We start from the raw sequence: 11,578 nt of genomic DNA on the forward strand, positions 1-11,578 counted from the left end.
ATAGATTTGCCTATTCTGGATATTTCATATAAATTGTATCATACAGTATGTGGTCTTTTGTGACTGGCTTCTTGCACTTGGCATAATGTTTTTAAGGTTTCTCCATGTTGTAGCGTGTATCAGAACTCTTTTCATTTTTGTGGCTGAAAAATATTCCATTTTATGGTTATACCACATTTTGTTTATCCATTCATTAGTTGATGGACACTTGGGCTGTTCCCACTTTTTGGCCATTATGAATAATATCCTGTGAATATTCATACGCGAGTCTTTGTCTAGACATGCCTTCACTTCTTTTGGGTACAGACATGGTAGTGGAATTGCTGGGTTATATGGTAACTCTATGTTTGATAGTTTGAGTAACTGCTGTTTTCCACAGCAGCTGTACCATTTTACAGTCCCACCAGCAATGCATGAGGGTTCCAAATTTTCCACTCCTCAGCAACACTTGTTATTATGTTTTTTTAAAATTATAGTTATCCTACTAGGTATGAAGTGATATCTAACTGTGGTTTTGATTCACATTCCTCTAATTACTAATGGTGCTGAGTATGTTTTCACATATTTTCAATAAGATTTGAACTATTATTCTTTATCCAATAGACATTTACTGACCCTTCCTTTGGGCAAATCATCCTTATATATATATATGTTTTTATCTTGTATGTTGTATTGTGGGGGTCACATTTTATTCTTTTTTTTGTTAGCTGTGTTGTGGGGTCACATTTCACTCCTTTTCCATGTGAATATCCTGTTATTGTGGCACCATTTCCTGAATTTTTGTTTGTTGTTTTGCTTTTTTTAATTTTTTTATTTTTGGGGGGCAGTGCATGGGCTGGGAATTGAACCCAGGTCTCCTGCATAGCAGGTGAGAATTCTACCACTGAACTACCCTTGCACCACCAACATTTCATTCTCTTTCCACATGACTATTCCATTATTGCAGCAACATTTGTTGAATTCTTTTTTTGGGGGTGGGGGAGGGCATGGGCTGTGTATAGAACCCGGGTATCCAGCGTGGCAGGCGAGAATTCTACCACTGAAATATCCTTGCATTCCCCATCCTTATAGTTTAAATGGCCTAGAATTCCCCAACTAGATCATGAACCCTGTGAGAAAAAAGACCATGGCGTGTATTATTGTACCTCCAGCGTCAGCCACATCAAAATACCTATCGTAAATGTTGAATAAATAAATGGATGAATCATCATTGGATTTGGGAATTCAGTAGAGAATTCATAAGCAAGTTTTCTTAAGCAACTTTTTAGTGTACCTGGTACCTGTGGTCAGTTTTTAGTGACGGGCAGATTCAAATCTGAAAGTGATTTGCCATGGTCCCATTCATGGCTCTTTTCTACACTCCAACTTTTAACTTTGACAAAGCTCCTCTATGCCTGGAACTAAGTAAGATTTGGTATTACAGCCAAGCATATCATAAGATGAAAAACAAACCCTCCTCTTACCAGGAAATCAATGTGCCCCTTCTGGGAAATACACTGAGGCCTGGGTTATTCCTCACAATTGTGGTCAATATTCACCTGTGTCCTGAAACCCTTGTGGTGACTTCTAATATTAGGTGATCTGAGAGAGTGTTTTTTGTGCTTGAAGTGGTTTCAATACTGCCTAGAATAAGCCTACTCAGTCTTCAATGAATTAGCAAAATGATTCTGGGAATTTTAATCTACATTTATTGAAAATGTATGTATATTTAATATACATTTTCACTGCCCCTTTGGAATATGTAGTCAATCAACATTGATTTATTTGAAAATTTGGATATGTCGAGTGCTTTATTCCAAAGGTCTATATCATGTTGAAAATTGGAAAGAGACTTTATTTACTAAATACATTTCTCCTTTGCTTAAGACACTGTGTTCCTCCCCTGTTTTTCCATTTATTTTATTTTGTAGAAAATTATGCATAGTAGAAAGGCATGGTGGACTCATGGGACAAACAGGAATCTTAGGGCCACATAAACCTTGGCTCACCTCCTGCCTCTGTCACTTGCTAGGTGTATGATTTTGAGTAATGTTGTAGGCCCCCCAAAGTTGTTCATGCCCTAATCCTCAGAACCTGTGAACATGTTATATCACACGGCAAAAGGGACTTTGTAGAAGCAATTAAGGTTACAGGCCTTGAGATGGGGAGAGGAGCCTGGGTGATCCAGGTGGGTTCAATCTAATCACACGAGCCTTTAAAAGCAGTAAATGTTCCCCAGCTGAGGTCAGAGAGGTGCAGGGGAAATGGGAGGCAGGAGACACATGGAAGAAGGGGAATGCAGAGAGATTCAAGGTGTGAGAGAGCTGGACTTGCCATTGCTGGTTTCAAGATGAGGGAGCAAATCAGTGAGGAATTGCGGGGGGCCTTAAGTAGCTGTGAGGCTCCTGGCTGACGGCCAGCAAGGAAACCTGAATCTCAGCCCTCCAATCACAAGGAATGGAATTCTGCCAAAAGCCTGAAGGAGCCTGGAAGCAGATTCTCCTCCAGAATGTCCAATGAGGAACACAGCCCTGCTGACACCGATTTAGACATCGTGAGACTCTAAGCAGAGGTACTGGTTGATACATGCTGTACCTGGCCTTGTGATCTACAGAACGGTGAGATAGTAAATGGATGTTGTACCAATATAATCCATATAAGAAACAGATTCTTATTACTATGGCTTTAATTACTGACAAATAAAAGTTCTATACTTAATTGTGCTAATAATATAATGTGCTAAAGGCATATTCGTTTCTTTCCTGGTCTATTGTTAATTGTGAAGGGTCCCCTATATTAACTGAAAACATTTCTATCTGAGACATCCAGAATGAATGAGTGGACAATCCTCAGTTTCTTTTAGATCCTTTAGCTCTTCAAAAAAAGGATTGTTTTTTTTGGCATGGGCAGGCTCCGGGAATAAATGGATGTTGTTTTAAGCCACCAAATTTGTGGTAATTCATTGCAGCAGCAGTAGGAAACTTATGCAGTAAGTTACTGAGCATCTGTAAAATGGGAATAACAGTACCTACCTTGAAGCATTTTTATAAATATTAGAAATTACATATGTAAATTGTCTTGTGCATAATAGAAGGATAATAAGTGATAGCTTTATATGCAGAAGTGCCAGGCTGAAAAATGGAAAGAGGGGAAGAGACGTTAACAAAAACAAAATAGATCTTTGTTCATATGTGAAATTACTTCTGTATTATGTCAACCTCAGGTGACTTCTATTACATCAATTGGGTATTAGTTGTATGTAGCAGCTTGAGAACACCTGCTTCTACTGCTGAATATTAAAATATATCACATTCCAGTGATAAGTGATGCAAGAAAATGTGGTGAGGCAGTAAATATTTAAATGAACTTTAATCAATCATTGGAGATATTATGCTGGGTAACTGCATCCTTTTCCAACTACTACTAAAATAACTGCTCATTTTCTGTTTCAGTAGTGAAGATAATAGTAGTAGGAAAAAAAATCCATTCATGTTGCACCCTATTGGCATGAATTTCCTCATGAAAGGTACTCAAGTAACAGGGAATGACCCTAAGGAATGAATAATACATTCCCCATAGACACATCAAAGTCCCAGTCCCAAGGAAACAACAATGAAAGATATTATGCCTCTATGGTGCAAGGACAGGGAATTTCCTTGAGTGGGTCCTAAGAATTGAGAAACGAAACACACCAAAAAATGAATGAAACATACCTGTCTCCTATGTGCCCTCTCCTACTGTCCTACCTTGCCTCTAGACACAAAGTAGACATTCCTTGTATATCAGTCAGCTTTGTTGTGGCAGAAACAAACAAACAAACAAACAAAACCCCCCAAACCCAAAGTCTTAGTGCAATGATTTATTTTTTGTTCATGTTGCATGATGGTGACTCTGGGCCTGCTCCTGGTTGTGAGTTGGCTGAGTGTTAGGACTGAGACCGAAGAAGCAGTTCCTGTTTGGGACACACAATTTTGCCTAATACTTCTCAGACATGACATTTTTCATGTCCGCTACATTCCACCAGCCAAGTACAACTTCCGTGGGTTGAGGAAGTATAGACTCTTCCCACAGGAGGGCCAGCAAGTCACATGGGGATATGGGTGGAAATTCGTTCTCCAATCTACCACACCTTGCCCTCAGCTCTCCAGAACCCAGACTACAGACCTGCCTTCCTGCCTGAGTTCCACTAGGCTTGCCTTCACTGCTCTTCCTTGCAGTGTACTTCCCAGGGTTTCTGTCCCGATGTCAGAGGATTTGACCTAGTGCTTGTGGTTTAGAGTTTCTATCCTTAAGTGGAATACAGTCTAATCATACTGCCATGCAGAAAGCAATGCAAATTGTTTCAAGGGGTATAGGGGGTTATTGGAGAATAAAAGAAAGAAAAATATCTTGCTTTTGGGTTGGGTGGGCTTGGCTGGGCAAGTCTTCATGGCTGTAGATAACCCAGGTATCCCAGGCAGTGGCATTTAGGAGTCAGCCTCATGGAAGCTATTTTTTAAAATTTATTTATTAATTTAAAAATAAAGAAACAAAATAAAACAACATACATAATCAGTAATTTACTATATCATCACTTAGTTGCATATTCATCATTTCTTAGAACATATGCATTAATTCAGAAAAAGAAATAAAAAGACAATAGAAAAAGAAATAAAATGAACACAGGAAAGAAAAAAAAAAGATTATACCTACCATACCCCTTACCCCTCACTTTCGTTGATCACTAGCATTTCAAACTAAATTTATTTTAGCATTTGTTCCCTCTATTATTTATTTTTATTCCATACGTTCTACTCCTTTGTTGACAAGGTAGATAAAAGGAGCATCAGACGCAAGGTTTTCACAATCACACAGTCACATTGTGACAGCTGTATCATTATTCAATCATCTTCAAGGAACATGGCTACTGGAACACAGCTCTACATTTTCAGGCAGTTCCCTCCAGCCTCTCCATTACATCTTGAATAACAAGATGATTATCTACTTGATGCATAAGAATAACCTCCAGGATAACCTCTCGACTCTGTTTGGAATCTCTCAGCCATTGACGCTTTGTCTCATTTCCCTCTTCCACCTTTTGGTCGAGAAGGTGTTCTCAATCCCTTGATGCTAAGTCTCAGCTCATTCTAGGGTTTTTCTCAATCCCTTGAAGCTGAGTCTCCACTCATTCCAAGACTTCTGTCCCACCTTGCCAGGGAGGTCCACACCCCTGGGAGTCCTGTCCCACATAGACAGGGGGAAGGTGGTGAGTTTGCTTGTTGTGTTGGCTGGAGAGAGGGAGGCCACATCTGAGCAACAAAAGAGGTTCTCTTGGGGGTGACTCTTAGGTCTAATTTCCTTTTTAAATTTTTATTAATAAAGCCAATCAACATAAAATATGAACATTCTTTTTTTCATCACATAGTTGTATATTCGTCATCATGATCATTTCTTAGAACATTTGCATCAATTCAGAAAGAGAAAACAGAAAAAAAAATTCATTCTTACCATACCCCTTACCCCACATTCATTTTTTTTTTTCTTTACATGGTCAGGCACTGGGAATCGAACCCAGGTCCTCTGGCATGGCAGGCGAGCATTCTTGCCTGCTGAGCCACTGTGGTCTGCCCACCCCCCATTCATTGATCACTAGCATTTCAATCTACTAAATTTATTTTGACATTTGTTCCCCCTATTATTTATGTATTTTTAATCCATATGTTCTACTTGTCTGTCCATAAGGTAGATAAAAGGAGCACCAGACACAAGGTTTTCACAATCACACAGTCACATTGTGAAAGCTATGTCATTATACAATCATCTTCAAGAAACATGGTTACTGGAATACAGCTCTACATTTACAAGCAGTTCCCTCCAGCTTCTCCAATATACCTTAACTAAAATGGTGATATCTATTTAATGCATAAGAATAACCTCCAGGATAAGCGCTCGACTCTGTTTGGAATCTCTCAACCATTGACCCTTTATTTTGTCTCATTTCTCTCTTCCCCCTTTTGGTTGAGAAGATTTTCTCAATCCCTTGATGCTGAGTCTCAGCTCATTTTAGGGTTTCTGTCCCATGTTGCCAGGAAGGTCCACACCCCTGGGAGTCATGTCCCACATAGACAGGGGTAGGGTGGTGAGACTGCTCATTGTGTTGGCTGGAGACAGGCCACATCTGAGCAACAAAAGAGGCTCTCTTGGGGGTGACTCTTAGGCCTAAATTTTAAGTAGGCTTGACCTATCCTTTGCGGGGTTAAGTTTCATATGAACGAACCCCAAGACTGGGGGCTCAGCCTATAGCTTTGGTTGTCCACAATGCTTGTGAGAATATCAAGAATTCAACTTGGGGAAATGAATTTCTCCCTGTTCTCAGCACTCCCCGAAGGAGGATTTGGAAGCTATTTTGATCCAGATACTTTGTGCACAAGGCTATTTTATCTCAAATTGAAAATCAAAGCATCAAAGGAGTAAGCCATGCTGTTTTCCTTGAATTAGAAAGCAATTTATTAGGAAGAATCTTGTCATAATGAACATGTTTGAATTTCATCGAGAAGAGACAGGTTGATCTCACGAAATAGGCACTTTGGAAAAGTAGAAGGACAACTTGCCTAGGCATTATCAAAATTGAATGTTGGATTTCACTGCAACTGGCTCTCGCCTGAAAACAGCTAGCTGATTAAGAACCATGAACTGAGAGTGGCCCCATTCAACAGACCCCATAGTGGATCTTTAAATGAAGACTCTTTTCTGACCACGGAACAATACAACTTATTTTAATCAAACAAGTTCAGGTCTGTGTACTCATTCTATCAGAGCCAGTTTTCACTCCTTTATTAGCAAAGCCATCACAAAACTCCTCTTTATAGCACTTAAAATCTCTTGTTTTACCTCCTCAGAAAATTTTTACTAAATTGTTTTCACTGGTATGTAAGAAAATAAATGCAACTTTTTTTTCTTTCTTTCTTTCTAAGCTCTGGGGGAGGATCTTTGCTGTATTCTCTGCAAGGTAGTCCTAATATAGACAAAGATCCTTGCTAAAACTTTTGGCCCTACATCTTTTACCCCTTAAATAGTTCTTTTCAGTGCAGTCATAGTGCATCTAAAAACTAGCATATATAAAACATACCAGAAATCATATAGATTCCTAAGAACTGGAGAACTTCCACACTGAATCTGTCCCAAAGCTTTAGGCAAGGCCAGTGGATGGTGGCAATGTTACTGCTACTCTTCCTGGTGCACACCCATAGAAGACAGTTAACCAATTACCACTCTCTTTCTGGCTAAGCCTGGAAAAGACCCACACATTTAGGGAATCTCTTTATGGAAGAGAGTTATACCGTCAACTTGGATTGAAAAAAAAAACAATTTAGTATCTTTATTCTCTGCTGGGTATACTACTACTTGCTATTCTATGTTCCTAAAACTACTTCTTCAAAGTTTTAGCCCAGAATAAGAAAGAGGTCCTTTAACCCTATATAATTTTTTTTTTGCATGGGCAGGAACCAGGAATTGAACTCAGGTCTCCCGCATGGCAGGTGAGAACTCTGCCTGCTCAGCCACTGTGGCCACCCAATCCTGTATCATTTAATGTAATGCCTGGATGCATCCTAGAGTATATTAAGCAGATAATCAAAAAATATTGGCGAAGTACCTTGAGGAATGGGAGAAAAAATATGGAACAATTAAGCTTTACCATCAGTGAATCCCCAATACTGTGTCAAACTTTAGGGACACACAAATCAATAGGTAAAGCCCTTGATCTTAAGGCTTACTCTTGTGAAGCCTGTGTAAGTAGTAGAGAAGCTTAGCCTACCTATAGGTATGCTTAAGAATTACTTCTGGAAGACCTCTTTTGTTGCTCAGATGTGGCCTCACTCTCTCTAAGCCCAACTCTGCAAGTAGAATAATCATTGCTCTCCCCTCTACGTGGGACATGACATCCAGGGGTGAAAGTGGGAGATGACTCCCAGGGATGAGTCTGGCTCTGGCACTGTGGGTCAACAATTCCATCCTGGCCAAAAGGGTAAAAGAAGTGTAACTAATAAAGTATCTGTGGCAGAGAGAGTTCAAATAGAGTTGAGAGGCTACTCTGGAGGTTGCTCTTATGCAAGGTTCAGCTTGACACTACTGCCTATCATAACCTGCCAAACCCCAACCAGGACTATTCCAGCTAATCCTAAAGAACACCTATGGCATTATATAAGATTCTACAGAGGTTCCATGCACTAGGGTAACTTTCCAGAAATCTACCACCTCCAATTGGGTCCCTGGACCAGATAAGTCCTGCAATGCAGAGGGGCCAGCTTCTCTAGAACATCAACTAGTCCATCCCCCTATACCATATTATCGACAGCCCCTTCCAATGTGAAAAATTTAGAATGGGCATAGCCCAAACACCCTTAAAGAGTGGGAGAAACATCAAAGGTAATGGTGGAGTAATACAGAGAAGGTAGGGTTTAACAAATGAATATGATTGCTGAATCATTAAATTGATGTCTCTTTTAATCTCCAGTATCTTAGAGTAGCTAGAAGTAAAAACCTATAATTGTGGAATTGTAACCCATGCCAAACTCTGAAATATGTTCTATAACTAATCGTGGTGCTATGCTTTGAAATTTCTTGCTTTTTTTGTATATGTTATTTTTCACACAAAAAAGTCAAGTGTGATGATAAAAAAATATTTATGCCTTCTAGCCTCCTATATTGTGGAGCAGCTAGAAGGAAAAACCTGAGAGGACCATATGGTAGCCCATGACAACCTCTGGGATCTATCTTGTAACTACTTGTCGAAGAGTGCTTTGAAAACTATTGCTTTTCTCTTTCTTTGCTTTGTATATATATATATATATATATATATATATATATATATATATATATATATATATATATCATACAATAAAAAATTTTAAAAATAAAAAAACAATTTAGTATCTTTACTCTCTGCCGGGTATACTACTTCTTGCTATTCTATGTTCCTCAAACTACCTGTTTAAAGTTTTAGTGGTTGGGTAGGAGTGGGGAAGTGGATATTGTCTTGTAATTCTGGTATTGTATGATTTTGTTTCATAATTTGAGTTTATTCTATCTCAATCGCAGTTTTATAGTTTGAACCTATCTCTTCACAATCATCATTTCTCCATTACCAAGGATCTGAAAATGTTTTTTTTATCTGTTCTCATAAGGAAAGCATCCTCCAAGACAAATTCTTTTGATCATTTAAATTACCCTTTTCTATGGCAAACCCAGGTGTTGAATACCATTTTAGAACTATGGAGGTCCAGGTGGAAGAGTGCAAGTGAAGGGCTAAGTAAAGGATTCCATGTACTAGAAAATCAAACATCCCAAACAGTCATGTAGTGCATGTGTCTCCAGGCCTCATGGAGCTGTGACTCCCAGATATTGTCACTTTTTCTTTTCTTTCCTATATTTTTCCAAATTTACAAGGACCCTGAGGCCCTGTCCATACAAGTGCTTAAGCAGTCTGATCATTCTATAAGCTTCCTCTTGGGACTTGTTCCCTTATAAGTTCCCAAATTCTCCGTGGTGTTTAGTCCAAAGGATTAGTCCCATTTATTCATACTTGCTACTGAACATAAGATAAAAAAGCAAACTGCAAAAAGAAATGTTCTAGCCAGTACTGCCTCTGCTGTACCCCAAGTCTATAATCTCCACCGAACAAGTCTATGATCTCCACTATTGGGGCTGTTGCTTCTCCCCACATCAGTGGTTTCTTGGAATAAAAGTTAATGTGCTCCTCTTTCTGGTCTTATGATCAGGCCTGGATGTTCCATGACTTAATTAGTATGGCCATCAAGTAACTTGTGATAATCTATTTCCCTTCTCTCTCTCTCTCTCTTCCTCTCTCTCTCTCTCTCACACAGACACACACGCATGTGCGCACACACACAGAATCAGCTGTTTTTCCCAATGTACAACCATAACACATATACGGTTAAGACAGCAGGAGGTGATAGATCCACTTCTACCTCATTCAAAACTAGCTTATCTTCTAGTGTCACATTTGAGTCACCAGTACTGACTCTCTTCTCCCTCCCAGGACCCCCCTTGCTCATTTGCCGTCTGGCATCAGTTGGGGCCTCCTCAACCATTTACTGTTTTAAACTGCAAGAGGGTGGAGAGTATACTCTACCTTCTGCCGTAATGATCCTTGGCCCCTATGTAAAGTTGTGGCTACAAATCAGTATGTGTGGGAATGATGAGAATGCCAGCACCTACCATCACTCAATAAGAGAATTGAAACCCTAGACTAGTGCCAAGTTCATCTCTTTCACACAACTGCAGTATCCAGTTTCATCCTTATCTGAGAACCATTGTGGAGTACTTGCTTTACATTTACATAATTTAAACTGTTTTAGTTTGCTAGGCCTTCCCATAACAAAGTACATACCACAAACTGTGTGGCTTAAAACTTTAAACAGGTATTTATTATCTCAAAGCTCTGGAAGCTAGAAATCTGAAATACAGGTGTTGGAATGGCCATGCTCTCTCTGAAGTCTATAGGGGTCTGGTGGAAGTTGGCAAGCAACTCATGGGGTTCTTTGGCTTGTGGCATAATTCAGTCTCTGCCTCCATCTTCTCTCTCTGTCTCTCTCCTTATAAGGACACCAGTCGCATTAGATTAGTCCAATTTCGCCTTATCTTAATAACATCTGTAAAGATCCTATTTACAAATACGTTCACATTTACTAGACTGGGGCTTAGGACTTGAATATAACTTTTGGGGAGATACAATTTAATCCTTAACAGTGGTTGTTGCAACAGACCCTAAAATGCATGTAGTAAAAACTGATAGAGCTGAAAGGAGAAAGAGACAAATCCACAATTATAGTTGGGAACTTAAGCACCTCATCTCAGTAACTGATAGAACTGCAAGACAGATAACCATTAAGGATATAGAAGAACTAAACAGCACCATTAACTAATAGGCTCTAATTCACATATATGGAACACTCCATTCCAAAACAGAATACACATTTTTTCAAGGGCCCATAGAACATTCACCAAGTTAAACCATATCTTGAACCATAAAATAAACCTCAACAAATTTAAAATAATTGAAACCATACAGAGAGTTTTCTGATCATAATGGAATCAATAATCCAATAGCCAATTGAATACACAAGGTATATTTATATATTACAGGTTTGCAAGGCTCATCCAACATTGAAGCAATCAATCAGTGTAATCTGCCACATCAACAAACAACAGAAGAAAAATTCATATGATCATATAAATTGACACAGAAAAAACATTTGACAAAATTCTACATCCATTTATGATGGTTCATGGCAACTTAGAAATACAGGGGAATTACGTGAATTTGACAAGGAACATCTAAAAATATCCTACAGCAAACATCAGACTTAATGGTGAAAGACTGAATGCTTTTCCCCCAGGATCTGGACTGAGGAGAGTGTCCACTTTCACCATTCTTATTCAACAATATACAGAAGTTCTAGCCACTGCGCTAAGGCAAGAAACTTAAGTAAAAGGCATACGATTGGAAAGGAAAGATAAAACTGTCCCTATTTGCAGATGACATGATCATCTATGTAAAAAAACCCAAGGAATCTGAAAAAATTTCCTAGAGCTAATA

At 39.0% G+C, this 11,578-nt stretch overlaps 1 non-coding gene across 1 annotated transcript; it reads right to left on the minus strand.

Annotated features, from left to right (window-relative positions):
- Positions 1-827: 827 nt before the first annotated feature.
- Positions 828-898, minus strand: TRNAS-GCU (transfer RNA serine (anticodon GCU)). The gene has a single exon. It is a non-coding gene; the product is annotated as a tRNA-Ser (tRNA).
- Between the last annotated feature and the right edge of the window lie 10,680 nt (positions 899-11,578).

The sequence above is a fragment of the Tamandua tetradactyla genome, chromosome X (genome assembly GCF_023851605.1).
Source record: "Tamandua tetradactyla isolate mTamTet1 chromosome X, mTamTet1.pri, whole genome shotgun sequence".
In the NCBI taxonomy this organism is placed as follows: domain Eukaryota; kingdom Metazoa; phylum Chordata; class Mammalia; order Pilosa; family Myrmecophagidae; genus Tamandua; species Tamandua tetradactyla.